The following is a 26,945-nucleotide window of genomic DNA, read 5'->3' as shown; positions in this document are numbered from 1 at the left end:
TTGATCACGTGATGAAAACAGAAGATCGGTAATCGTCTTTTTTTCTTCTCAGAAAGACAGTGAGAAAAAAATGCCAATCACCGGCTTCTGTCCCGAAGAGGAAGAGGCAAAGCCACCTCATATGTGTTCACCAGTACTGCCTGCCAGTGCCACAAATCAGTGCCCACAGTGCCCACCAATCACTGCCTACAGTGCTAACCAATTAGTGCCCACCAGTACATAAGTGGCAGCAATCAGTGCCACCTATCAATGCCCACGAGAGCCACCTATCAATGCCCACCAGTGCTGCCAATCAGTGATTCATCAGTGCCACCTAGCAGCAGTGCTGCTTATCAGTGTAACCTACTAGTGTCGATTAGTGCCCATCACTGCCACCCATCAGTGCCCATCACTGCCACCCATCAGTGCTCATCAGTGCCAGCTATCAGTGCCACCTATTAGTGCCCTTCAGTGCCACCTATCAATGCCCTTCAGTGCCACCCATCAGTGCCACCTCTCAGTGCCCACCAATGCCACTTATCAGTGCCCACCAGTGCCACCTCATCATTGCCCACCAGTGCCACCTATTAGTGCCCATCAGTGCCGCCTTATCAGTGCCCATCAGTGTCGCCTTATCAGTGCCCATCAATGTAGCCTATCGGTGCCCATCAGTGCAGCCTATCAGTGCCCATCAGTGTAGCCTCATCAGCGTACATCAATGAAGGAGAAAAATTACCTGTTTTCAAAATTTATTAACAAAATATAAAACGGTTTTGTATTTTTTTTAAACAATTCGGTCTTTTTTAATTTGTTTAACAAAAAAATAACAAATCCATGTATGACCGCGCAATTGTCATTCAAAGAGTGACAGCACTAAAAGCTGAAAATTGGTCTGGGCAGGAGGGGGGTTTAGATGCCCAGTAAGCAAGTGATTAAATTTATATGCCAAAATGACTGGACCATAAAGCATCCTAGGAGGATGTTTATTCCTGCATTCCAAGGTGTGCTCAAACTGTTGATTATAGGGGTTTAAATGTACCCACAAAATGTGATTCAGCAAAAGTGCTAAAATGCAAACTTCTCCATTCCCACACCTGGGTAGGTTTAATATGCAAGTACATGTACATTAATGACCCCTAAGCATGTACCAGGTAGGCTACCATTTGCTTATTAGTACTACTATTGAAATATTTAAGGGTTAGAACAAGGATAAAGATGAGACACGTTCAACATTTCTGGGTGTGTATGATTTCTGCTGCTTTCTGTGTCTGATACTGTTCCTACCCGAGCCAGCTAGAATAGGCAGCTGGGGCTGTATGCAGAAAAACTGCTCCTGAACACAGCCTCAGCATATGTAAACAAAAAAAGCTGAGACAGTGATCAGGAGCATTTCTCCTACACTCAGGCAAAGTGAAATGACAGCTGAGGCTGTGTTTTGAGAGCGACTCATGATTACAGTGTCAACTTTTTTGTTTTAATTTTCCGAGGCTGGGTTTGTGAGCAGTTCTCCTGTGCACAGCCTCTGCGGTCAATAATAATTTTTATTTGTACATCCTATTATTATTACATATAAGTCTCCTAATGGCTGGGGGAAACACAATGGAGGGCACCCAGTAATGTCTAATTTTTCTCTTTTTTTCTACTGCTTATGACTCTGCAATATGTTAATAATGTATTTGTATATGTAATACATAAGTATCTGCCAGGAGGGAGTAATAGGATGTACAAATAAAAATTATATTTATAAATAAAAATATGACGTATGGCTTAGTGACAGGGTCTCTGTAGTGAAAAGAAGAAACTTTTGTAATAATAAAAGAAGATTCCATAATTCTTGTTTTTGACTTTATTAACAAAGAGTAGACATGTGCACATGTATTTTGTTTCGGAATTTCGTTTTCATCCGAAAAATAAATTTATTTAGTTACTCCCAAAATTTGTTTTTATTTATTTCCTTTTTCGTTAAAAATTGCATTCGTCCGAAAATCCAAATTAAGGTCGAATCTGTCATTGAAGGCTTATTGTGTCTGTCGAATGTTCAAAGAAGATTCGACGGAGCAGCTAAACTGTACGATGCCATATAGTGTACCTGCTCCGTCAAATCTTATTAGAACTTTCAACAGACACCATAAGCCAAAGTACGTGTGTACTAGCTATTTTACTGCTCCTCCTCTTTGGTTACAATCAGCCAATAACATTCATCATCATCATTATTTTTATTTATCTTTTCTCCCCTACATCGAATCTTTTCTCCCCTACGTCGAATCTTTTCTCTCTATGTAGAATAATCTTGGACTAATAGAGTTAAGGTTAGGCACATTCGACCAAAGGTTTGATGGACACAGATTGTTATTGTCATCATCATGTCGAATCTCTTATCTATATCGAACTGTTGTAGCAACGAAAACGAAATAAAGCATTTGTTTATGTCGGATCTTTCGTTTTTCGGATTCTGCACTTTCGTTATCGTTTGTTAAAACGATAACGAAAATACCTGAAATTATTTTGCACAGAAATTTGGCGTTTTATATAGGCCTGTAATTCTTAGGAATAATTCACTTAAATCTGTCCAAACAAGAGTCTAGTAGACATCCCGGGTATGATAAAGTTTGAAAAATGAAATCAAAAACTATAATATAATAAATAACTATAAATAATTTTACCAAATAATAATATAATAATAATAAAAATTATTCAATAATGTAATCAAATAAAAAACACTGAAATTTGCTCAGTTGCAGAATTATCGCTTTCGTTACTTTTAGTGTTTGGTGACGGATTTCCCCACGAATCACTATCACTCAATTCTTCAAGTAATTCTAATTTATTATCACTGTTTTCTAGCTAGTCTAAAGCCACTTTTGATGTAAAGGGACAATTTTGGTTGCTATGGATAATCTCCAGTTTCCAGGCAGAAAGAACAGTTTTTATAATATAAAACTGCATGCAGGACACTGGGCAGACCACTAGGGACAAAGGGGATGTGTATTTATTTGATACAGTACTGTAATCTGTAAGATTACAGTATACTGTATCTATACTGTGTGTTTTACTTTTTGAATTTGCCGCCGAACTCCGTCTCCGTGTGTCGCAACGCTCGCAGGGAACGGAGCTCAGCACTGTGAATCAAGCGAGACATGGCGGCTCGCCGATCACAGCGGGGAGACATTGCCGGATCCAGGGGACAAGGTAAGTATCCTTTACATGGATCCTGCGATGCGATACCGAGTCTGGCTCGGGGTTACCGCTTTTGGTATTGAAAATCCACCCCGAGCCAGACTCGGGAATACCGCCAGGGGGGGTTAATGTGTTTCTCAGGAAACACTTAGCTGATTCTGTGAATGAGCATAAGTCCAAGTTTGGAGCCATAGATGTGCTCAGCCCATTGCATTAGGATGTGCACCCCAAAGCTCAAACAACATGTGTGTGTGTGTCAATATATATGGCCCTGGCACACTGATCTCCCTGCTGGCACAGTAAAAGAGGAGTGCATAAGCACTTCTCTTATGGCAGAACCAGTAGGAGGGTGATTTTTCTAATCTCCCAATCTGCTACACAGAACAGTAATGCTAATGTGCACTAGGTGATTAGGGTGTGAACATTTTTTAGTGATTTAATTAAAATAAAAAGAAGCAGAAAAATAATAATCCAGAGGCTTTTGATTGGGATCAATAGGTAATCGAACCTTGTGGGGCCTTTGTATGTCATTATTTAAACAGCTGTTTTATTTACCTTTACAACCTATTTGAAGATTTTATTAAACTGGCAAAAATGTGTCTAAAAAAAGACTATGTATAGATTAAATTAAAGAAGTAAAAAGTTGCAGATATAGGTTCAGCCCTGAGGTTTGCAGTCTGGTAGTGCTCCCACGGTATTGGGAAATATAGTTTCTAATGTCTGAAGGTTTTTTACCTCAATATATTCTCTGGGTACACACAGGCTGAATCCAGACAAGCTCTGACGACCGGCTCTTGTCGAAGGAACATGCTGGAAAACCAGCATCCAATCAGTGCTCACAGGCAATGGCTGCAAGCACTGATCAGTGTGCTCTGGAGGGGAGGCAGTCATAATACAAGGGCACAGCGGGGGAGATCGCCACACTAACATTGCTTGTGTTAGTACGACTATCTGTCAGGTTTTTTTCCATCAGCCCACTGGGATGAATAAAAAAATACCTTATAGCGTGTACCAGGCTTAATGGTCCTCCCATTCAAGAATCAGTCTGGAAAGGACATTGCAACATGCAGCAGTTTATTATGCTTCCAGTTTTTATTACTTTCAGCCATTTAGTAAATGGGAGGTGCAGGATAGCAATATAAGATGTTCAAACCCTTTCATGCACTATTAAAAATGGGTCTTTATTTATGTTTGTTTATGGAAAGATTTTTCATCGTGTTTTGTCCTGACAAGAAGTAAGAGAAGATCTACCCTCACTTCTTGTCAAATGGCAATAAAATCCTAGTAAAATGCTAGTTTCTAACCCCCTTCTCCCACTCTAAAGCAAAATAAAAAGTTGGACTGGATTAGAGCTTTAACAATGGATATGCTTGTGTTAGCAATTGCTATTTCTTTATAACATTGATCGGTATGTTATAAAAGGGATACTTTTTTTTTTTATGACACCTTCAAAATGTGTACAACATATTAAATACATTTTCAGTTTGTTCATGAGAGTGAATGTGTTTGAGTGTTAATGTGTGTCGGCATGTGCCTGAACATGTTTACAAGTCAACATAATACTTCTGTTCAGACAAATAGGGTTACAGAAATAGTACATGAAACCATATGGCTTGTGAGTTCTTCTACACCTACTGTATTTCATCTCATGCACCAAAGTTAAAATCACTTCTGCCACGAATGATATACAGGAGCACATGTCTAATTGTTACCCTTTTCAAAGATGTGCTTGTGTATGAGGTGGTATAAAATCATCTCCTTCAGTATTTACTAGCTTATCTTGAAATGAACTGGCTTAGATTGAAGCCGAATGGCCCAAACAATTAACTCTATGGCATCATGTTTACAGATTACTTTATAAGTAGTGATGAGGTTTGTTTGTGTTGTGTTCACTACCATGAATTCAAGGCAAACCCTGTGTTCAAGGGGCTGAATTCCTCATAACCATAATGCACTGCTTGGCCCCTTTTTCAGCTGCCTGTAAGGGCCAATAATTAGGGTTTTGTTATGTGCCAGCCCCCTCACAATAAAAGAGTGGGTTCCCAGCAGCCATTTGTTAGTGCATTTTGGAGTAGTTTAAGGAGAGCTGACAGTTTTTGTAAGATGAAGGAGTTGCGATGCGTTTCTGAGTCTGCACTATGCCGAATGTGTTATTTATTCTTGAACTGTCTGCATTGTAGCACTCCTGAACTGTTTTGCTGTCACCTATTTTCCTGACCTCATACTATGGACCTGTTTATTCTGCAACAACTCTGTCATTAGTTAATAAAACAAAGTAATACATACTGCCTTTCTTTTGGTGATATTGCAAAAATAATTGTATTTTTCTGCAATCCATACTTTGATCAGTGTCGATTAAAACATAGTGCAGATAAAAACAATAAACTAGATTCTACAGTTTGCCCTTTAAAAAAGACACTAAATATATAATTCTGGTACAAAGCATTGCAAAGATATCTACAAATGAAGTAAATGTGTTTTTTTTTCCTATTTTGAGTTTTTTTTTTTTTTTCATGCAACACATAATGAAAAGTAATGAATAAAAATGAAAAACATTTAAATACTAATGATTGAAAATAAAAAACAAAACAAAAAAAGATCAACAGGAAACAAATAGCTAAGGGGAAGAGGGAACAAAGAGTTATTAGGGCTGATTAGCGTAATCTAAGGGTTAAGAACAAATTTCATTATAAAAAAATGTTTCTTTTTTTTTACTTGTCAGGTGTCTTTAACTGACATACGATAATCTGCAGATCGAAGCTCATCCCTTTGATCTTCAGATGAAAGGAACTGAGTAGATACAAAAGTACCAATGTTATTTTGTATCTCTCTGTCTAGGGATAGTTTATATTTTGACAGAGGAAAAGGTTGACCGCACTCACAGGTGTGAAGAAAATAAGAAACTTTATTGAAGATAAAAATCCATCGAATGATACATAATGACATCCAAAAACACATCAACAGCAGATTGGCAAAGATTAACGGTGTTCGCGAATCCATATTCGCTTAGTCTAATCTTATGACTAAGCGAATTTGGATTCGTGAAACATGTTAATCTCTGCCAATTTGCTGTTGATGTGGATGTCATTACATATCGTTTGATGGATTTTTATTTTCTTCACACCTGTTTCCTGCGTCAGGCTCTTCATCCAGATTGTGGACTGGAGTCGTACCTAGAGGTTGGAGCGAACAATTGCGCTCACCTGAGCCGTTTAGCTGCCTGTCCTTACCCTGCATACTTTGACAGCAGCATCTTCTACAGCTGCTGTATTTACACAGAAACTCCCTGCTATTATTTCTACAAACAGCAATTACAGGGAGGGGAACAGCAGTGGGGCACAAGGACAGGACACACAACACATGTCCTGTGTCTTTTGATGTAGTATTTGTAAAGCATAACATAACCAGTGGCCACAGCTTGTTAAAGTATTGGTGTTTTTTTCCATGTCATCCTCATCTTGCATTAAAAGGACATGCCCCATTGTATGTTTTGTTTTTTGTTTTCTTTTTTTTGCTTTGTTAAAAGTGCCCCATGGTACCCAGCTCCCGATGCCAATATTTGACAAAAGTTTCCCTATTACTCTGATAAACAGAGTTGAGTGTGATAGCAATATTTGCCCTCCGTTGACTTCATTGGGTTTTGCTGCTAATTTTGGGTTTTGCTAATTTTAGACAGACACACACACACAAATCAAATCAAACCTGGACAAATTCACCCTATTCCTAGTTGAAAGACTTATCTGACTCTTAAAACTGGATAGCTATTTACTAATGATACTTCTTGTCATCTTTGTGGCTGCAGTGTGTGCTGCTTGGGGTGCTATCACAAAACCCTTACACCAGTTCTTTGTTTGTAGGCTGAAAGGTATCCTTAGAGGAGTCTACCTTATTTAGCAAACTGCTGCTCTCAACTGTTAAAAAATGCCAGAACAGCACAAGCCTTATGTTGCCTTCACAGATTCCCCAGCTTCCTTTGTAAGCCCTTGCCCTGCATGTTCTTGCTTTTATTTGACCCGGACAAATATGCAAAGTTATAAAGAGCCAAGTGCTGATGTAGCTTTAAAAGAAATCCCTGCAGTTTGCAGCTCCAGCTCTTAAATTAGCAGGGACATTTTCATAACCTTGTCACTGCTGTAGCCTAAGCATGATTTCAGCTGGAACATAATGACAGTTAACTTGTGTATCACTCATTGTAAAAGTACTCTTCACAAAGGTTGTATTGAACATTGTTTGTAGCTATTTTCTATATAAAAAACACAAGTTATCACTCTCCTCTTCTCCCTCCATTGGATTCTTTATTGATTTTGTTCTTTGTTTGGCACTAGCTGGGCTTTCTAATTAAACAGTGGCCTTAATTAGAGCACAAAGCACGGAGAATGGATCTTGATTATTAAGTCCGGCCTGTCGGAGAATAAGCTGGGGATTGGCAAATCCAAATTAAACAGAATCATAAAACTAAATGACCTTACCCCAATTCCCTCTTGTTACACGTGTGCAATATATTCTGGCTTATTAATTGCTACGTTTTTGTGCTAAGAGATAGCTGAAGATAAGATTTAAAGATAATGGAGAGAGGTGCTGGGCTCAGCTGTGCCTCTGCTAGTCAGAGCAGTGAATATAATAACACCGGAAACTCTGCTCAAAGTAGGGTAAAATGTGTTTTAAACATTGTCTTGTCATATTAAATTACCATATTGTAAGATGACATTTACATTTCTATCACAGAACAGAATGGGTCAGAAAGCCCTTGGAAAGTTCAGACTATTGATGGGCCAGAAGGTTACATGCAGCCCCCAGAGATGTGACATATGGCCTTACTGAAGACTCATTTGGACTTCTGTTAATGATTCAACTACTGCATTCAAAACATAGCACAAAAACAGTCTGTGTACGAGGCTGTGATCAAATGCTGTCTTTTTACTAGCTTACACCATAGTTAATCCCAACAACATAAATGAACAATGTAGCAGTTTACCAGTCCTTAGATGAGGTGGTGAATTTCTTTAGATTCACCTGGCAATCCTGACAGTGTCACATTTACTGTCCAAGGATAACAATGTTCACTCACTGTACTGTATCTATGAAAATACAGCATTGTAATTCTAGGATAAGACTACAGGAACATATCCCTTTTCCAATTTTCCAGAAGATAAGGGGGGGTGTTTTGTAGCTCACGGAGATAGATGAGAATAATGTGAAACTGATAAGATTGCAGCACCAGCAGAGTGCAATGCTACCAGTTCACTTGACTTTTGGCATTAAGAAATGTAAGGGTGCAATTAGGATGGCTAAGATAGAACATGAAAGACACATAGCGGAGGAGAGCAAAAAAAATCCCAAGAAATTCTTTAAGTATGTAAACAGTAAAAAAGGGAGGACAGACCATATTGGCCCCATAAAGAATGAGGAAGGACATCTGGTTACAAAGGATGGGGAGATGGCAGAGGTATTGAATTTATTCTTCTCCTCAGTCTTCACGAGTGAATCGGGGGGCTTCAGTAACCAAAACTGCAGTGTTTATCCTCATGACACAACACAGGAAGCACCTACATGGTTAACAGAGGACGGAATTAAAATTAGACTTGAGAAACTTAACATTAATAAATCACCGGGACCAGATGGCTTGCATCCGAGGGTACTTAGGGAACTCAGTCAGGTGATTGCCAGACCGTTGTTCCTAATTTTTACAGACAGTCTATTGACTGGAATGGTACCAGCTGATTGGAGAAAAGCCAATGTAGCACCAATATTTAAAAAGGGCCCAAAAAACATCCCTGGGAATTACAGACCAGTTAGCCTAACATCAATAGTATGTAAACTCTTGGAGGGGATGATAAGGGACTATATACAAGATTTTAGTAATAAGAATGATATCATTAGCAGTAATCAGCATGGATTCATGAAGAATCGTTCTTGCCAAACCAATCTATTAACCTTCTATGAGGAGGTGAGTTGCCATCTAGATAAAGGAAGGCCCGTAGACATGGTGTATCTGGATTTTGCAAAAGCATTTGACACAGTTCCCCATAAACGTTTACTGTACAAAATAAGGTGCGTTGGCATGGACCATAGGGTGAGTACATGGATTGAAAACTGGCTACAAGGGCGTGTTCAGAGGGTGGTGATAAATGGGGAGTACTCAGAATGGTCAGGGGTGGGTAGTGGGGTCCCCCAGGGGTCTGTGCTGGGACCAATCCTATTTAATTTGTTCATAAACGACCTGGAGGATGGGATAAACAGTTCCATCTCTGTATTTGCAGACGATACTAAGCTAAGCAGGGCAATAACTTCTCCGCAGGATGTGGAAATCTTGCAAAAAGACCTGAACAAATTAATGGGGTGGGCGACTACATGGCAAATGAGGTTCAATGTAGAAAAATGTAAAATAATGCATTTGGGTGGCAAAAATATGAATGCAATCTATACACTGGGGGGAGAACCTCTGGGGGAATCTAGGATGGAAAAGGACTTGGGGGTCCTAGTGGATGATAGGCTCAGCAATGGCATGCAATGCCAAGCTGCTGCTAATAAAGCAAACAGAATATTGGCATGCATTAAAAGGGGGATCAACTGCAGAGATAAAACGATAATTCTCCCGCTCTACAAGACTCTGGTCCGGCCGCACCTGGAGTATGCTGTCCAGTTCTGGGCACCAGTCCTCAGGAGGGACGTACTGGAAATGGAGCGAGTACAAAGAAGGGCAACAAAGCTAATAAAGGGTCTGGAGGATCTTAGTTATGAGGAAAGGTTGCGAGCACTGAACTTATTCTCTCTGGAGAAGAGACGCTTGAGAGGGGATATGATTTCAATTTACAAATACTGTACTGGTGACCCCACAATAGGGATAAAACTTTTTCGCAGAAGAGAGTTTAATAAGACTCGTGGCCACTCATTACAATTAGAAGAAAAGAGGTTTAACCTTAAACTACGTAGAGGGTTCTTTACTGTAAGAGCGGCAAGGATGTGGAATTCCCTTCCACAGGCGGTGGTCTCAGCGGGGAGCATTGATAGCTTCAAGAAACTATTAGATAATCACCTGAATGACCGCAATATACAGGGATATGTAATGTAATACTGACACATAATCACACACATAGGTTGGACTTGATGGACTTGTGTCTTTTTTCAACCTCACCTACTATGTAACTATGTAACTATGTAAGATAAAACAAAACTATTTCAAAGCTTTATTTACCAAACCAGAAGGGAGCAAATAAGAGACATTTATTGTTAGGGTTCACATAGTTTAAAACCCAATTGGAACCTCAAGTTTAAATCCACTAAATACATTCCAGGTGTCTCAAAACAAAATGTGTTCAATGGGATTGATTTACTAAAGGCAAATAGACTGTGCACTTTGCAAAGTGCAGTTGCACTCTGCAAGTGTGGTTACTCCAGAGTTTAGTAAATGATGTAAGGCTTCAGTTTGCAAATAGTACCCAATCTCGTGCAAGGAAAAAAAAAAAATTGCATGTTTGCTTGCATATGATTGGATGATGGAAGTCAGCAGAGTTTCTGCTCATATACTTGCAGAGTGCAGCTGCATTTTGCAAAGTGCACAGTCTTTTTTCCCTTTAGTAAATCAACCTCAATGTCTTATGCCCTGTACACACGATAGGATTTTTCCGATGGAAAATGTGTGATAAGACCTTGGTGTCAGAAATTCCGACCATATGTAGGCTCCATCACACATTTTTCATTGGAATTTCCGACACACAAAGTTTGAGAGCTTGCTATAAAATTCCGATCGTGTGTACACAAATCCGACGCACAAAGTGCCACGCATGCTCAGAATAAATTAAGAGACAAAAGCTATTGGCTACTGCCCCGTTTATAGTCCCGACGTACGTGTTTTATGTAATCGCGTTCAGAACGATCGGATTTTCCGACAGCTTTGTGTGACCGTGTGTATGCAAGACAAGTTTGAGCCAATATCCGTCGGAAAAAATCCACGGATTTTGTTGTTGGAATGTCTGATCAATATCCGACCATGTGTACAGGGCATTAGAGTTCATTCTATTTCCAAAGAAGCCACACCCTGAGTCTGACCTCCGCCAGCATCCTGCAGAGTGGGAATCTTGTTTTCTGTGGGGAAGCAGTACTTTGCAATGGACAGACATGTCTGCTGAGTCAATGCTCTCCAATCAGCAGAGAGCATGGACTTTGCTAAGCGCAGAGCTATAGGTGTGACTTAGAAAGGGGCATGGCAAGGGTCCTTCTCTATCAGAGGACAGGCTTTTCTATTGTAAGACTTTGCACAGCGTTTTATTTTGATGCACCTGGAATGTATTTAGCTGATTTAAACTGAGAGTTCAGGTTGGGAAGGGTTGCCAAGAAGCAGTCTGAGGATCTCCTCAAGGATGCTCTAGGGGAGGTGGCAAGGTGCTCCCCTCACTCTACTTACCTTGCACTGTGCAGTGACCATGCATAAATCAGAGAAGGCACAAGGACATAGGATATGTCACCCTCTGAAAGGAGAGCAGCTCAATTACACAGAGATTGCACTGGAGATAATAAAACTAACATATCTAGCTGGAGAAGTGCAATAAAGTTATATAATGAGATCGGAGAGAGAAATAATATATATGATGAGCTAGAAGTTGTTATTGTTTAGAGGAATTGTATATGTTTTTGCTATATTAAATGACATACTACCATTTCCCTTTCCAGTGAGGACATATTCAATCTTCCACTATGATATCTGTGTACTATATATGTATTTAAGGTAAATATTTTGCAGTACGGTAGTTTTGCCTCACAGCTAGCATCAGTCCTTTGAGAAATTATTATCATTACTCCTCCAGGGAAGTTGTCATTCAGCTACAATTCATAACTAAACTTAAACGAGAAAAGATTTCAGAATTCATATATTATAAGTTAATTGGGCGCTCTCTATAATTAGGTGTAAGTGGGGCTGTGAGAAGCCTATTTATAAAAACTAGCAAATTAAACAAGGAAAACAAAAAACCAGTTGAGCATTTGGTCTTAGAGAGTACATTTTCAATGATGGCAATACATATGTTATTCTTCACCTTAGCCATGAACATAAAATACAAAACCATGATCAGTGGTGGAACTAACAGGGTAGCAAAGGTCACACTTGCATTCCACCACTGTGTGGGGGCTCCAAGAGCCAGGACTGTGGCTCCCCAGTGGTGTTCCTGGCTGCAGGGCTCTGAGCTGAGATCATCTCTCTCACACAGCCCAGGGCCAGGGCTGACAGTTCCTGTGTCTTCCCTGGGACATATGAAACATGCTGACAGTCGATGCCTGAGCCTCCATCCCCTGTCTGTGAGTGAAGTCTCCCCCCTCCCTTATCTTTCCTACCTCCCAGTAAGTACACTAATGTAAGGGGGGCTCTGTGGAGTCTGATGTAAGGGGGCTCTGCTGACTCTGATGTAGGGGAGAAATCTGTAAACCCTGATGTAAGAGGGGCTTTGTGGACTCTGATGCCAGGGGTGGGCTCTGCGGACTCTGATGTAAGAGGGACTCTGCGGGCTTTGATGTAAGGGGGCTTTGCAGACTCTGATATCAGAGTTCTCCTTTCTCAGAATCTAGAGCATTCCCCTTTACATCAGATTTCCCTCCGTACATCAGAGTTCTCAGTGTTCCCCTTTTATTAGAGTCCATAGAGTTCTCCCCTACATCAGAGTCTGCAGAGTCCCCCCCGTACAGTGTAAGGAAACAAGTTCAGATGTAAGGGGAACATTACGGATTTAGATGTAAAGGGGAACTCTGTAGATTCAGGTCTAAAGAGTAACTTCAGATTCAGATCTAAGGGAAAATGCATGTGGATTGAGATGCAAAGGGTAACTCTGCAGATTCAAGTGTAAAGGGAAACTCTGTGGATTTAGATGTAAAGGGAGGCTCTTGTGAATAAATCAATATGATTAGAAATGGTATTTAATCACAAAATATATGTATAGTGTATACTTAAAAATACAGTATACAGTATACTTATACTGCCGCGTTCGGGTTTGGCTTAAAGAAAAGGAAGCAACCCTACCCGAGACGCATCAGGGGGCCCTTCATGGTTTCTTGCACCAGGGCCCTGAAGGTTCAAGTTCTGCCCATAACCTAAGAAGAGAAAAGCTGCCTCCCCTCAACACAGCCTTTACAGGCTACACTAAGCTTCCTTAAAGGGTAACTTCATTTCTGTGGGGAAAAAAATAGCAAATAAAGAAAAAATAATATAACGCATATAATTGCGACACTAATCATATTGTAATTGAATGTTATTAAAAATTACCTTTCCTTTTCAATCTGCAGTCAATGTAATTTTCTGAGAATAGATTGCATTATAGCTACCTGAAGCTGTTCTGTACTGACCACTCCCCAGAAGCATCATTTTCTGCTTGTGTGATTCGCTCACTAATTTTCCCAGAAGTCTGTCTAAGATACAAATTAGATTTCAGGTATCCCTTGCAACAAAAATGTCATTTTTTGTGAGATGTTTCCAATAGGAACACATCTAAATGGATGAAGGCCCAGCAGATTTCCTCATTAGTGCCCTTCAGCTCCACACCTGACAGTTACTTATGAAACCACTCCCATTACACTCACTCAGAACAGAGGCACAGACAAACACACAGGGATTTCTTCAAAATAAAAAAAGGTAAGAATCTGCAGAAAAATTTGTTATAATCCTTGCAATGTGCATAGATCACCCAGAGGGGAATGTTTTTTTCTCAACAAAAGCGGAGTTACGCTTTAAGAACTGCACTGAACCACAGCTCAATATGCTTACCTTTATTCTTTATTTAATATATTAGCTTACCAATAAATGTAGTAGTTGGTTTCCTATTTTATCTTTTTTATTTTTGCCTTTTTTTAACCTGATGATCAGGCCAATAGCACACTTCCTGTCTTAGGGTGTCTGCATTCTGGATGGAGGAGCAATAGAGACACCCTTGGACAGCAACCTATGGGGAGGGTAGTGTTACTGGCAGGTTTAGATGGCCTTTATTTTCCTATCCTTTTTTCCTTTTTGAGATAAATGTTTTATATAATGAACTAAAGGAGCCTATCAGTGTTAAATGGTTTGTCTTAACCTTCTAACTGCCTCTTTTGTTGGACAACCTGGTCTGTTAAAAGTAATTAAAAAAAAAAAAAGCATACTAAATGGCCAGATCAACAGATGAAAAAAACAATGTAGCCACCACATGCAAGAATTTTGAAGCTGCATTAAAATAATTTTTTGTTTAATAATGCTTTAACCACAGACTCCTACGCATAGAATGACAACTACAAGAAGCGAGGTAACGCAAATCTGATCCGGTAAGGCACAAATCTTGCAGTGGTGCAGGAGATGGCAGTCATAGTCCCAGTGGTACCACCTTACTGTTGCCAAAACTAGGAAGGTCTCATGTTAGTTCTTTAACACACATGGTAAAATCAATCATGTTTTTTGCCCAAAATTATTTAGAACCCCCAAACAGTTATATATTTTCTAAAAGCAGAGGTCCCATAGAACAAAATGGCCACAGTTGCAGTTTTTTATGTTGCATGATATTGGCACTGCTTATCAAATGCATATTTTTAGGAAACAATACACTAAAATGAATTCTAGTACACACAAACAATATAATATCAATTTTTATGGTAAAATTAAAATGATGACGTTGTGTTGAGTAAATAGGTACCAAACCTATTAAGACTCAAAATTGTGCATGAACATAAAATAACTAAACAATAGTACCTTTAGTACCTGACTAAACATGCATGCTTTTGCATTTGTGTTCATGCATGGGGTAGGTGCTCTAAAATTTTTTTTTTACTTTATTTTTATTTTACTTTTCTTACACTTTTTTTAATACAAGGTGGCTAACAAGCCCTTCTCACTACCATAAGAGTGTCAGGTGGCTGTAGAGCCACCAGGATCGCTCTTACTGAACACCTAATCCACTACTAGTCCAGGAAGGTTTAAATGGCCTAAGGATGGAAAGTGGTTAAATTGCATCTTAGGGCAAAACTGTTTTTTGCGGATAGTGTGTGGCAGTTTCAAAACCACCGTCAAGTTTCTATTGCTGTTTGTGTCCCAGCTAGGGAAATTCACACTTTCTTTTTTCCCTGATAACAATTGTCTGTGGGACAGAAATAATGAAAAATGTTACGCTTGTCACCAAAATAAAAACCTTCTGGAAGTCTTCAAAGAGGGATACCTATTCTGTTGAAAAATGTCCACCAGGAGATTTCTCCTCACTTTGGAGAGATTGTCTCTTACTTCCTGTAATGTCTGCAGGGGGACACGTTCCAATAGGACATAGACAGCAACCAAAATAAAATAATAGAGGTTTTAACCATTTTTCGATTTAAATCTACTTTAACCACTTAAGGACCAGGCCTCATTTTTACATGTGTTGTTTACAAGTTAAAAACTTTTTTTTTTGTTAGAAAAATACTTAGAACCCCCAAACATTATACATTTTTTTTCTAACACCCTAGAGAATAAAATGGCGGTCATTGCAATACTTTCTGTCACACCGTATTTGCGCAGCGGTCTTACAAGCGCACTTTTCTTGGAAAAAATACACTTTTTTGAATTAAAAAATAAGACAACAGTAAAGTTAGCCTGATTTTTTTCTATATTGTGAAAGATAATGTCACGCCGAGTAAATTGGTACCCAGCATCTTACGCTTTAAAATTGCGCCCGCTTGTGGAATGGTGACCCTTTTAACCCTTAAAAATATCCATAGGAGACGTTTAAAAAATTATTCAGGTTGTATGTTTTGAGTTACAGAGGAGGTCTAGGGCTAGAATTATTGCTCTCGCTCTACTGATCGCGGAGATACCTCACATGTGTGGTTTGAACACTGTTTTCATATGCGGGCGCTACTCACGTATGCGTTCGCTTCTGCACGCAAGCTCGGTGGGACGGGGCGTGTTTAAAAATTTTTTTTTCTTATTTATTTTACCTTTTATTTTTTATTTTTACACTGTTTTAAAAAAAAAAAATTGTGTCACTTTTATTCCTATTACAAGGAATGTAAACATCCCTTGTAATAGAAAAAAAGCATGACAGGACCTCTTAAATATGAGATCTGGGGTCAAAAAGACCTCAGATCTCATAGTTACACTAAAGTGCAATCAAAAAAAATAAATAAATAAACATTTGTCATTTAAAAAAATTATTTAAAAAAATGGCCCTTTAAGAGCTATGGGCGGAAGTGACGTTTTGACGTCGCTTCCGCCCTGCAGTGTCATGGCTCCATGCACAGCCAGTGAGAGGAGCGGATCGCCTCTGCCGCTGCCGACGGCTCCGGTAAGTGGCGGAGGGCACCAGAGCGCAGCGGGAGGGGGTGGCCCCCTTCCGCCGCAGAGACCACTTTTATCTTATAGCCAGCCGAACAAGAGGATACCGGGGTTATGTCATCTAGATGCTGCCATAACAACGATTTCCGTCCTCAAAGTGAGGACGTATATCGGCGTTCGGCGATCGGCAAGTGGTTAAGTATAAAAATAATAGCTTATATCCAATTGTTTTGTGTGTTTGCATCCTATCCTTTATACATTAGCCACATATATTTTTTTATTAGTAGTAAATGAGCAAACATGTTATTATTGCCAATGGATTCTATAGTTATGTTGCTAAACTGTCATTAAGTAAATTGACTTATTATAGAACATGCCTTTGAGTAACCTATGTACACTAAACATCTAAACATAGAAAGAATTTAATTCACACACCAAAGGATAAAAATGCTATATTATCTTGGTGCACTCTGATTATATATCTCTGCTATATGTACTATGTTACTATGTTTTGCTGTGACCCTCCTACCTTTTATCCACTCTGGTACATCTTCTCTGCTAAACAAAGCTTACTCTGCAAGTATTGTGTCAATGAATTTTCTATTTACTCAGTAATAGCCTATATACATTATGTTTGATCCATTCCGTGTGAACAACTGAATACTGTTTCGTACAAGACCCTATTTTATACATTAATGTAATGCTTAATGGAATTCAGTGACAAAGAGTTCCAGCTCAATTCCTTACTTGCAATGAAGCAAAAGAAAGTGATTTGCCCAGTGTCAAGCTTCACAAGCACAAACCTTGTATATATATGCAGTTCTTAGCATACTTACATGAATGTAAATTCAAGAGTACAATAACACATTATGTGTTCTTTATCAGAACGGAATTTTTATTGTAAGCTTAACTCCTACTATGTGTCATCCATTCGCCATGTGTAGGCATATTGCATTAACATTGTCCATTTCTTCTCAAAAGACCCAGTTAAATTCTTTTTTTCTCTTATTTTCTTTCCCCTTTTTTCTTCCTGCCTTATGCCACTGTTTCATGATGAGCAGGAGACAGAGTATACACATTTTTCATGTCGAAACTTTTCAAAATGGTGGTGACTCTGGTGAGTTTGAAGCTCTGGCAGATGTCAGTCCATCTGTCTGTTTATAATCAGCCATTTCTTTCTCATTGGAAAGTCCCAAATGAGTTTCTTTAAAGTTGCTGCTTGCAGATATTATCTGGGTGTAAACAACATATGGAGGAAAGACATCAGCATGGTCAAAAGGCAAGAAGGCAGCATTACCGCACACTGTGCCCTAATAGAGAGGATGAGGGGAGCACAAAAACATAATCATCAAATGAATACCTGGGGCTACCAGATGTGGTGTAGTTATCACATTAACAGCCTTTTTTTTTTAGAGATTGGTTGCTTTAGGGTACAAGCTTTTGGGAATGTATATAATTGTCAAATTTGTTGTTACAGTTGGAACTTTGCCTATATTTAACCACTTCAGCCCGGAAGGATTTGCCCCTAATGACCAGGCCATTTTTTGCGATACGGCACTGCGTCGCTTTAACTGACAATTGCGCGGTTGGGTGACCCTGTACCCAAACAAAATTGATGTCCTTTTTTACCCACAAATAGAGCTTTCTTTTGGTGGTATTTGATCACCTCTGCGGTTTTTATTTTTTGCGCTATAAACAAAAAAGGACAGACAATTAAAAAAAAAAGTTTTTTTTTACTTTCTGCTATAATACATATCCAAGAAAAAAATATAAAAAAACAAATGTATTCATCAGTTTAGGCCGATATATATTTTTCTACATATTTTTGGTAAAAAAAAATCGCAGTAGGCGTATATTGATTAGTTTGCACAAAAGTTATTGAGTCTACAAACTACGGATAGATTTAGGGACTTTTAATTTTTTTAATTGTTTTTACTGGTAATGGTGGCAATCTGCAATTTTTAGTGAGACTGCAACATTGCGGTGGACAAATCTGACCCCAAATTACACTTTTTGGGGACCAGCGACATTATTACATTGATCAGTGCTATAAAAATGCACTGATCAATGTAAAAATTACACTGGCAGGGAAGGTGTTAACACTAGGGGGCAATCAGGGGGTGAAGTGTGTTCCCTAGGTATGTTCTAACTGTAGGGGGATGGGCTTACTTGAACATGATAGAGATCACTGTTCCCGATCACTGGGAACAGCAGATCTCTGTCATGTCATCTGGCAGAACGGGAACCACCTTGTTTTTATAGGCAGTTTCTCGTTCTGCCTCTCCTCACTGCGAGCGCATGTCACCGACGGATATCGAGTCCGCAGGACCCGTACGCACACTCCCGTTGCGTGCCGTGAGCGCCCACTATCCTCCTTGCATGGACCGACGTACAGGTGCGTTGGTTCACGCAGGAGAGCCGACCTACAGCAATATATTTGCGTGAGCTGGTCAGCTAGTGGTTAAAGGCCATCCTAGGCTAGCAAGTGGGGAAAAAAATAGCTGGCTGGGTAGATACAGAGTTCAAAATATACTTTCTAGCTGGTCACCTATCTTCCAATCTGCCATTTCACAGTCTGCAGGGGGAGATGTTACAGAGTCTGCAGTTTGCACTTACTACATCAGTAGTGGTCACCTCTGAGTATAAAGGGTGTCTCAAGTGTGGCCCCTAATACCACAGAATAGCCAATCATAATATTCATTGAATGTTAAACTAAAGAAAGCTTTCAGAGACTGTAGAAAAAAACAGATAGAGAATACAGATGTGCTACAAGAGCTGGTAAGAGACTGCAGAGATTCTAAAGGAGATGGTCAGAGACTGCAAACATGCTGTAGGACAGTGGTCTCCAAAGTGTGGCCCGGGGGTTGGATGCCTTTGCTTGCCTTTACCCAGCTCTTGGGGGGGCCTTTTCCTCCCAATGACACCAAAATCCCAAAACATGGCCTGTTGGGGGTACTTGAGGACAGGGTTGAGAGACACTGCTTTAGAAGACAGCGAATGACTGGAGACATGTTTTAGAAGACAGTTATAGACCAGAGACGCATTACATAAGACTGTTAGAGATCTCTACTATTTAAATAGTATTGCAATACAGTTCTTCTACTTTTGTTCTTATTATAGCCCCCTCTATTTTTTACTCAATCCAAACAAAAAAATGTTTTGGATTTAAATCTACTTTTAGTAGAAAAATAATAGCTCATATCTGATTGTTTTGTGTGTTTGCATTCTATCCTTCATACATTAGGTTCATATATTTTTTTATAAGTAGTAAATGTGCAAACACATTTTTATTGCCAATAATTTCTGTAGTTATGTTGCTAAACTGCCATTAAGTAAATTGACTTATTATAGCACATGCCTTTGGGTAACCCATGGACACTAAACATCTTTTGTTTTTAATATAGCCCCCTTAAAAAAATACTTGTGCCCCGTTTGATTTTTCTCTTTGCAAGATCCATTATATAAGATAAAAGGAGAAAAGTGGTGGAAAGCACAGAAAAGAGTAAGATAGTGTGAAATAATTATACTAAGTCATTTAACTACTAGGAGCCAGTCTAAAGAATATTGGGCACGAGGGATCTACATGAATGCTGGAGAGTCCCCACAGTGGAGAGGGAGTTGTCCTTTGAAAGGTACTTTACAGTGTTACATCAGATGAATGTGGGCATGAAAGTGATTGCTATTTATAATACATTTTCCACAGTAGAGGATGCAGCATAGATTTAATCTAGCAAGGTACAAAATTCAGCTTGCTGCATGTTTGCTTCCAGAAAAATGCATCTTTTTATAGGGATACTGGTCCTGCATATAAAATGCATATCAGGATTGTGAAAAATGCATCAAACACTAACAAAGAAGATTGTGGAAGTTCCCCATGGGGTTTTTAAGCAGCAAGCATCGAAAAAGGTTTTTGTAACAAATGTTTTTATTAGAAAAATACTCCGAACATAGTTTAAGGACTACAAAGATTTAAAATATGAGCTCCGGTTACACATAAAATTAAGTACAGTATATAGGGTACATATGCTGGTTATGCTGAAAATTTATCACATCATAAATTGTAAGGAGTGAACTTATATTACCACTCCAGGCAGTATCATTAATGGTTGTGGTAATGCTTGCCACAAATGGAGAAGACCCCAATGCATTTCAACGTTTATAAGGTCATTGACTTCCTCAGGGGGTCCTTTAGGCTCTGTAAAGGCATCAAAGAAAAAATGATCATATATTCCTTGTATGTCATTGAATGTGGCTATTCTATAATAATTTGATATTTACCCTTGGTACCGTATATACTCTTAACCGGAGTTATCTTAAAAAGACTCCGAACGTAGTTTAAGGACTACAAAGATTTAAAATATGAGCTCCGGTTACACATAAAATTAAGTATATAGGGTACATATACTGGTTATGCTGAAAATTTATAACATCATAAATTGCAAGGAGTGTACTTATATTACCACTCCAGGCAGTATCATTAATGGTTGTGGTAATGCTTGCCAATAATGGAGAAGACCCCAAGACCCCAATGCATTTCGACGTTTATAAGGTCATTGTCTTCCTCAGGGGGTCCTTTAGGCTCTATAAAGGCATCAAAGAAAAAAATGATCATATATTCCTTGTATGTCATTGAATGTGGCTATTCTATAATAACTTGATATTTACCCTTGGTACCGTATATACTCTTAACCGGAGTTATCTTAAAAAGACTCCGAACGTAGTTTAAGGACTACAAAGATTTAAAATATGAGCTCCGGTTACACATAAAATTAAGTATATAGGGTACATATACTGGTTATGCTGAAAATTTATAACATCATAAATTGCAAGGAGTGTACTTATATTACCACTCCAGGCAGTATCATTAATGGTTGTGGTAATGCTTGCCAATAATGGAGAAGACCCCAAGACCCCAATGCATTTCGACGTTTATAAGGTCATTGTCTTCCTCAGGGGGTCCTTTAGGCTCTATAAAGGCATCAAAGAAAAAATGATCATATATTCCTTGTATGTCATTGAATGTGGCTATTCTATAATAACTTGATATTTACCCTTGGTACCGTATATACTCTTAACCGACGTCTTAAAAACACTGAGAAGATCAGAGAAGTCCCCCTTTTCTGATGCTGGACTCCGTTGCACCACTGTCCCTGCCTGCATCCCAAAGGGGAAACAAGACCAACTCGTGGGGCTTACGAACGATCACAGATGTGTGGCTCTCCTCCACACTTGGAGGAGAAAGCAGGGAAAGAGCAGGACACCTATGAATTCATCATAATAAAAAAAGTTTCTTAATGTCTTGTCTCACTTTCAAAAGACTATATGTTACATATGTAAGTTAGTTCACTTAGGTGTAAGTAAGGGTTAATGAGACAATAAGATACTAAATATCTACAAATCTGTATTGGTATGACATACGGAGCCCCATAACCTGTGTGTGTAACCAAAAAAAGGGAGTAAGTAAATATTTATTAACGTGTATATAGAACTATACTATGACTACATTAAGTCTATCATATCCCATGATACTGGTGTATTGTAGACTTTTTCTTATAAAAAAGTGCAATGTGCTGGAGGGGAAAAGGAAAAAAGAAAAAGAAAAGAAAGAGTGTGTTAACAAAACAGTTAACACAAGTGAAAAAAGGTAAAACAATCCTCATTTTAGAGGGATAAGTGATGTGCCAAGTGCAAAGCAATCAACAAAAAATGGAGTGGAAAGAAAATGTGGGAAAAAAAAGTGAGAAAAAACCTCAATGCGTGAAGTGGAAAAAGAAAAAAGGAGTGTAAAAAAATATGTTGATCAGTATATGACAACATTACAGAATGAGAAAGGAAAAAATGACAAACATTTGAATAGTGTGAGTGTTTGTGTAGCTATGTGAATAGAGTGTCCAGTGAGTAACTGGTCATTTGTGAGAATACAAATTAATGAGTGAAGGAATAAAATTAAAGCCTTATTAAGAATTAAAATGGTGCTGAAAAGTAAAAACAAATAAAGCTATTAATTACTAAAGGATGCATATGAAGATAACTTGCCTTAGGACTAAATGCCAAGGAGGAAGGGGGCTCACCTAATAGTTCCAAGTGGGAAAGTTATTGGTGTCTATGGCATACCACAGGTAGCTACAGAGTGTCTGATAACCAAGTTTGGCAGACAAGTGCATAATAAGCCTTTAATAGACAGAAAGAAATATTAAACATAAAGAGGATTTTAAAACAAAACTCACAGCGGTGCAACACGACCCTCTGTTTGCATGTATGCTTACCTCATGGAATGGTTGCTGTCTTACTCTGTCAGGGGTTAGCTGAGCTGTCTGAGCCTAGGGTGTCTCTATTTGTACTACCTAAATTTGTCCATTATTTCCATCAGCTGTTCACAGCCTGCATTCTCAACCTACCAAGGGGAGGGGCCATGGGGAGGCGGTCCTGCGTCCCCTCTGTGGTCATCCTGGCGTTCCAACAAGCGGAATGCTCCAGAGACCTCTGACACCTCCGGCGTAAAAGACGACTGGGAACAAGGCGGGCGCACGCGTGATGACCGCATCCCCGACCATAGCCGAAGAGTCCCCACGCGCATGCGCTACGCCCAGATCCCAGTCCGGTGGTGTGTACGGAACGCCGCCAGCAGGGAAAGCAGTCTCCACCTAGTGGCAGCTAGGCAACCACTGGTGTTTCTACAAAGGGAAACGAACATCTCCCTACCATGGCGGGAAGCCGCCGAGTCAGTGATTGCAAACCCCAGAGGTCAGGAGAGAGAACGGTACGGTGATCCAGCATCTGGGGGAAAAAAAGAAAGAAAAAAGAACATCAAAAATATGTACATAGTTTTCACAAAAGAGTATGCTTCAATGTTCAGGAGTTATACAAAGTTGGAAAATATTTGTTAACATTTATGTATCTACTGAGCAAGACAAGAAGGGTATAAATTACAACAACTGTGCCCAAAAGGATAGATCCAAACTATATTTTTACAGATTTGTAGATATTTAGTATCTTGTTGTCTCATTAACCCTTACTTACACCTAAGTGAACTAACTTACATATGTAACATATAGTCTTTGGAAAAGTGAGACAAGACATTAAGAAACTTTTTTTATTATGATGAATTCATAGGTGTCCTGCTCTTTCTCTGCTTTCTCCTCCAAGTGTGGAGGAGAGCCACACATCTGTGATCGTTCGTAAGCCCCACGAGTTGGTCTTGTTTCCCCTTTGGGGCGCAGGCAGGGACAGCGGTGCAACGGAGTCCAGCATCAGAAGAGGGGGACTTCTCTGATCTTCTCAGTGTTTTTAAGACAACTCCGGTTAAAAGTAAATACGGTACCAAGGGTAAATATCAAGTTATTATAGAATAGCCACATTCAATGACATACAAGGAATATATGATCATTTTTTCTTTGATGCCTTTACAGAGCCTAAAGGACCAAGCTGTATTGCTCCAACAGTGTCATGTACTAATTTTTATCCTACGTAATTAAATAAAGAAGATTCTATTCATTTGCCTGTTCCGGAGTGCGGCTGTCCAGATTTTCTTCCTGCACAGAGCCTAAAGGACCCCCTGAGGAAGACAATGACCTTATAAACATCGAAATGCATTGGGGTCTTGGGGTCTTCTCCATTATTGGCAAGCATTACCACAACCATTAATGATACTGCCCGGAGTGGTAATATAAGTACACTCCTTGCAATTTATGATGTGATAAATTTTCAGCATAACCAGTATATGTACCCTATATACTGTGTAACCGGATCTCATATTTTAAATCTTTGTAGTCCTTAAAGTATGTTCGGAGTATTTTTCCAATAAAAACATTTGTTACAAAAACCTTTTTCGATGCTTGCTGCTTAAAAACCCCATGGGGAACTTCCACAATCTTATTTGTTAATACTTATTTCGGGGTGTGCAGCTAATTTGGCCTCTGTTGTAGTGTCAGGTGATGTTAGAAATGCATCAAACACATACCATATGGTAACCACAATGCTTGAAAATGCCAAAGGTATGATTGTAGCCTAAAGCCATGGCTTGCAATGTTTTCAACAATTATTTAGATGTTTAATATTTGTTTGTTTTCTCAGGTATAGGTATTCTAAAATCAAGTTATTTTTTTTAAGAAGACGCAGATAAGGTTTCTTCTGATTATTAGTATGTAACTATCTTTTGGTTTGCTAACTGCAACCTATGATAATGCATGTCTCTGCCGACATAAGCTACATTTGTAGTAACTGACATTTCTGTAGCTATGTTGCATTACAACCATTACTTTTTACTTATCAATACAGTGCATAGAGGAATAAAGCTGCTGATGTTATTGACACACAGACAGATGCATTGCACAGTGAGAAATCTAAGATTAATGACCTGTGCCTAACATTCCACACTCCACTAGAGTACTGGGTTGCTACTCCCTCTAGTCCCTTTAATAGACAGATCTCCACAGTTACTTGATGGAGCAAAATGTTCTTAATTACTTTTCTATAAAACTCTTAACTTTCAGTGTTAACCCTTGTAATGCAAAAGTTAATGTACCTATCTTCAATAAGCTTTACATGAAATTGTTTCTAAAAAAATGAATGTGTTGGTAATACCAATAAAGCTTATGCGGGGAGGTGGTACAGTGCAGTGGGCAGCACTGCAGTAGAGTGTCTCATAGGTGCTAAAAAAATTTTTTATTTAATTTTAAAATTTTTAATTTCCAGGGACACTTTTTTTTTTCTTTTGCATCCTGCCAGACACTGAATGTGGATTATAAACTTTATTTGGCGTAGAGCATTAATTTAAAAGGGTGTGGATGTAATACACACATATTGTTAACCTAATGTTATACTTAATGCCGAACTCCATTCATTCAACCACTTTCTAAAACGTGCTGACTTACTATGGGTTAAGTCCAATGAGGTGCATGCCACCTTGCAGTGCTGGGAGTACAGCTATCACTATGTTTTTTTCACACAACAGCTGCTCTGCCTGCCACTCTCCGCTGCTATCCATTCACAGAAGGCTTTTTATTTTGTATTCTGTTATTGGTCAAGAGGAGGTAGGGGCAGGGAGAGTAGCTGATGGCTCTGCAGGTGCAAGAGCTGAGACCCAAAAGTCTGTCATTGCAGCTCTGGAAGTATAGCAATAATTGGTGCTCAGTAAATATGTAAATGCCCCTCAAAAACCCTTTGCCACCAATGACCCCCAACACACTTTTGCCAGTTCTGTAACCCCCAAAATATCTCTATGCTCTTCCAACAAAGGTCTTTACCCCAGCACACTTTTTTTACCCCCCAGCACAACTCTATATTCCCAGCACACTTATGTACCCCCAGCTCACCTCTGCCTTCAACCCCCCCTCCAATTAAACCACTTCCTTCAATGCCCCCCTAGTACGCCTCTGCCTCCAATGCCCCCACAGCACACTTCTACCTCCAGTGCCCCCAGCACACTTCTGCCTCCAGTGCCCTCTACCCCTAGCACACCTCTACCACCAATGCCTCCCAAACACACCTCGGTACCCTTCAAAACATCTCTGCCACTAATGACCTCTTAGCACCCCTTTTGTACCCCACTCCCTCAGCACACCTTTGCCATATCTGTACCCAATCCCCCAAATATCTCTGCGCCCTTCCAGTACATGTCTGTACCCAAGCATACTTTTGTATCCCAGCAGCACACACTCCATAAACCCCAGAAAACTTCTACCACATCTATACCCTCAGCACACATTTGACTCTAATGCCCCCCCCCAAGCACACCTTTGCCTCCAATGCTCCCCCCAGCATAACGCTCCCTTAAATGCCCTCAGTACACCTTTGCCACCAATAACTTCCCTTCACACATCTGCTTCCAATGGCGCACCAGAATACCTCTGCCTGCAATGCACCCCAGCACACCTCTGCTTCCTATGCCCACCTCCCTAGCCCATCTCTGCTTGCAATCCCCCCCCCCAGCACGCCCTTGCCCGCTGTTCGCCCCCAGCACACCTCTGCCTCCAGTGAGCCTCCTTTCCCCCATACCTCTTCTTCCAAAGCTCGATTTCAATGCCCGTTTCAAGCACACCCCTACAGCCAACCCCCACCCTCCGCAATATTCTGTGCAGTTACCTTACCTCTCCATCTTTCTGCTGATTCTCTGATGGTGAGGGACTTGAGGGTTCTAGCCCACTCACAATGTCACGTGGCCAAGTTATGCAGGCACTCCTCAGTTTCTCTACAGAAGCCAGTAGCCCAGAAAATGCCATACGCACTCCTCTGCTGTAGAATGTGTGAGGATGGAGAGGGGAGGTCCTGGGGAACATGGACAGCACAGTGTGCTGACTTTCTGATGTGCAGGAAGGTGTGCGGCTCACACTATGTTCCTGGGACACACCACAGGAAGCAGCAGAGGTGGGATATTTAGTTAAAAAACAGCACTGCCCAAGCAAATCAAGGACCAGTTGGCAAGTGTGGTAGAAGAACATTGAGTTAATAATTATAGCACATTTTTTTCTTAGAAAAATTGTCATCCTATGTGTTGTTCATTGAGGACATTCTTTTTTTATAACCATCAATTTAAAAC

At 39.7% G+C, this 26,945-nt stretch overlaps 1 protein-coding gene across 1 annotated transcript in view; it reads left to right on the top strand.

Moving 5' to 3' along the window:
* GALNT9 (polypeptide N-acetylgalactosaminyltransferase 9) overlaps positions 1–26,945 on the top strand; it is a 433,263-nt gene that overhangs the window by 56,828 nt on the left and 349,490 nt on the right. The gene's annotated exons all lie outside the window — the stretch shown is intronic.

Source organism: Aquarana catesbeiana, linkage group LG01 (assembly GCF_042186555.1).
Source record: "Aquarana catesbeiana isolate 2022-GZ linkage group LG01, ASM4218655v1, whole genome shotgun sequence".
Lineage (NCBI taxonomy): Eukaryota > Metazoa > Chordata > Amphibia > Anura > Ranidae > Aquarana > Aquarana catesbeiana.
The sequence above is the reverse complement of the archived record's forward strand: the minus strand, read 5'-3'. Positions and strand labels throughout refer to the sequence as shown.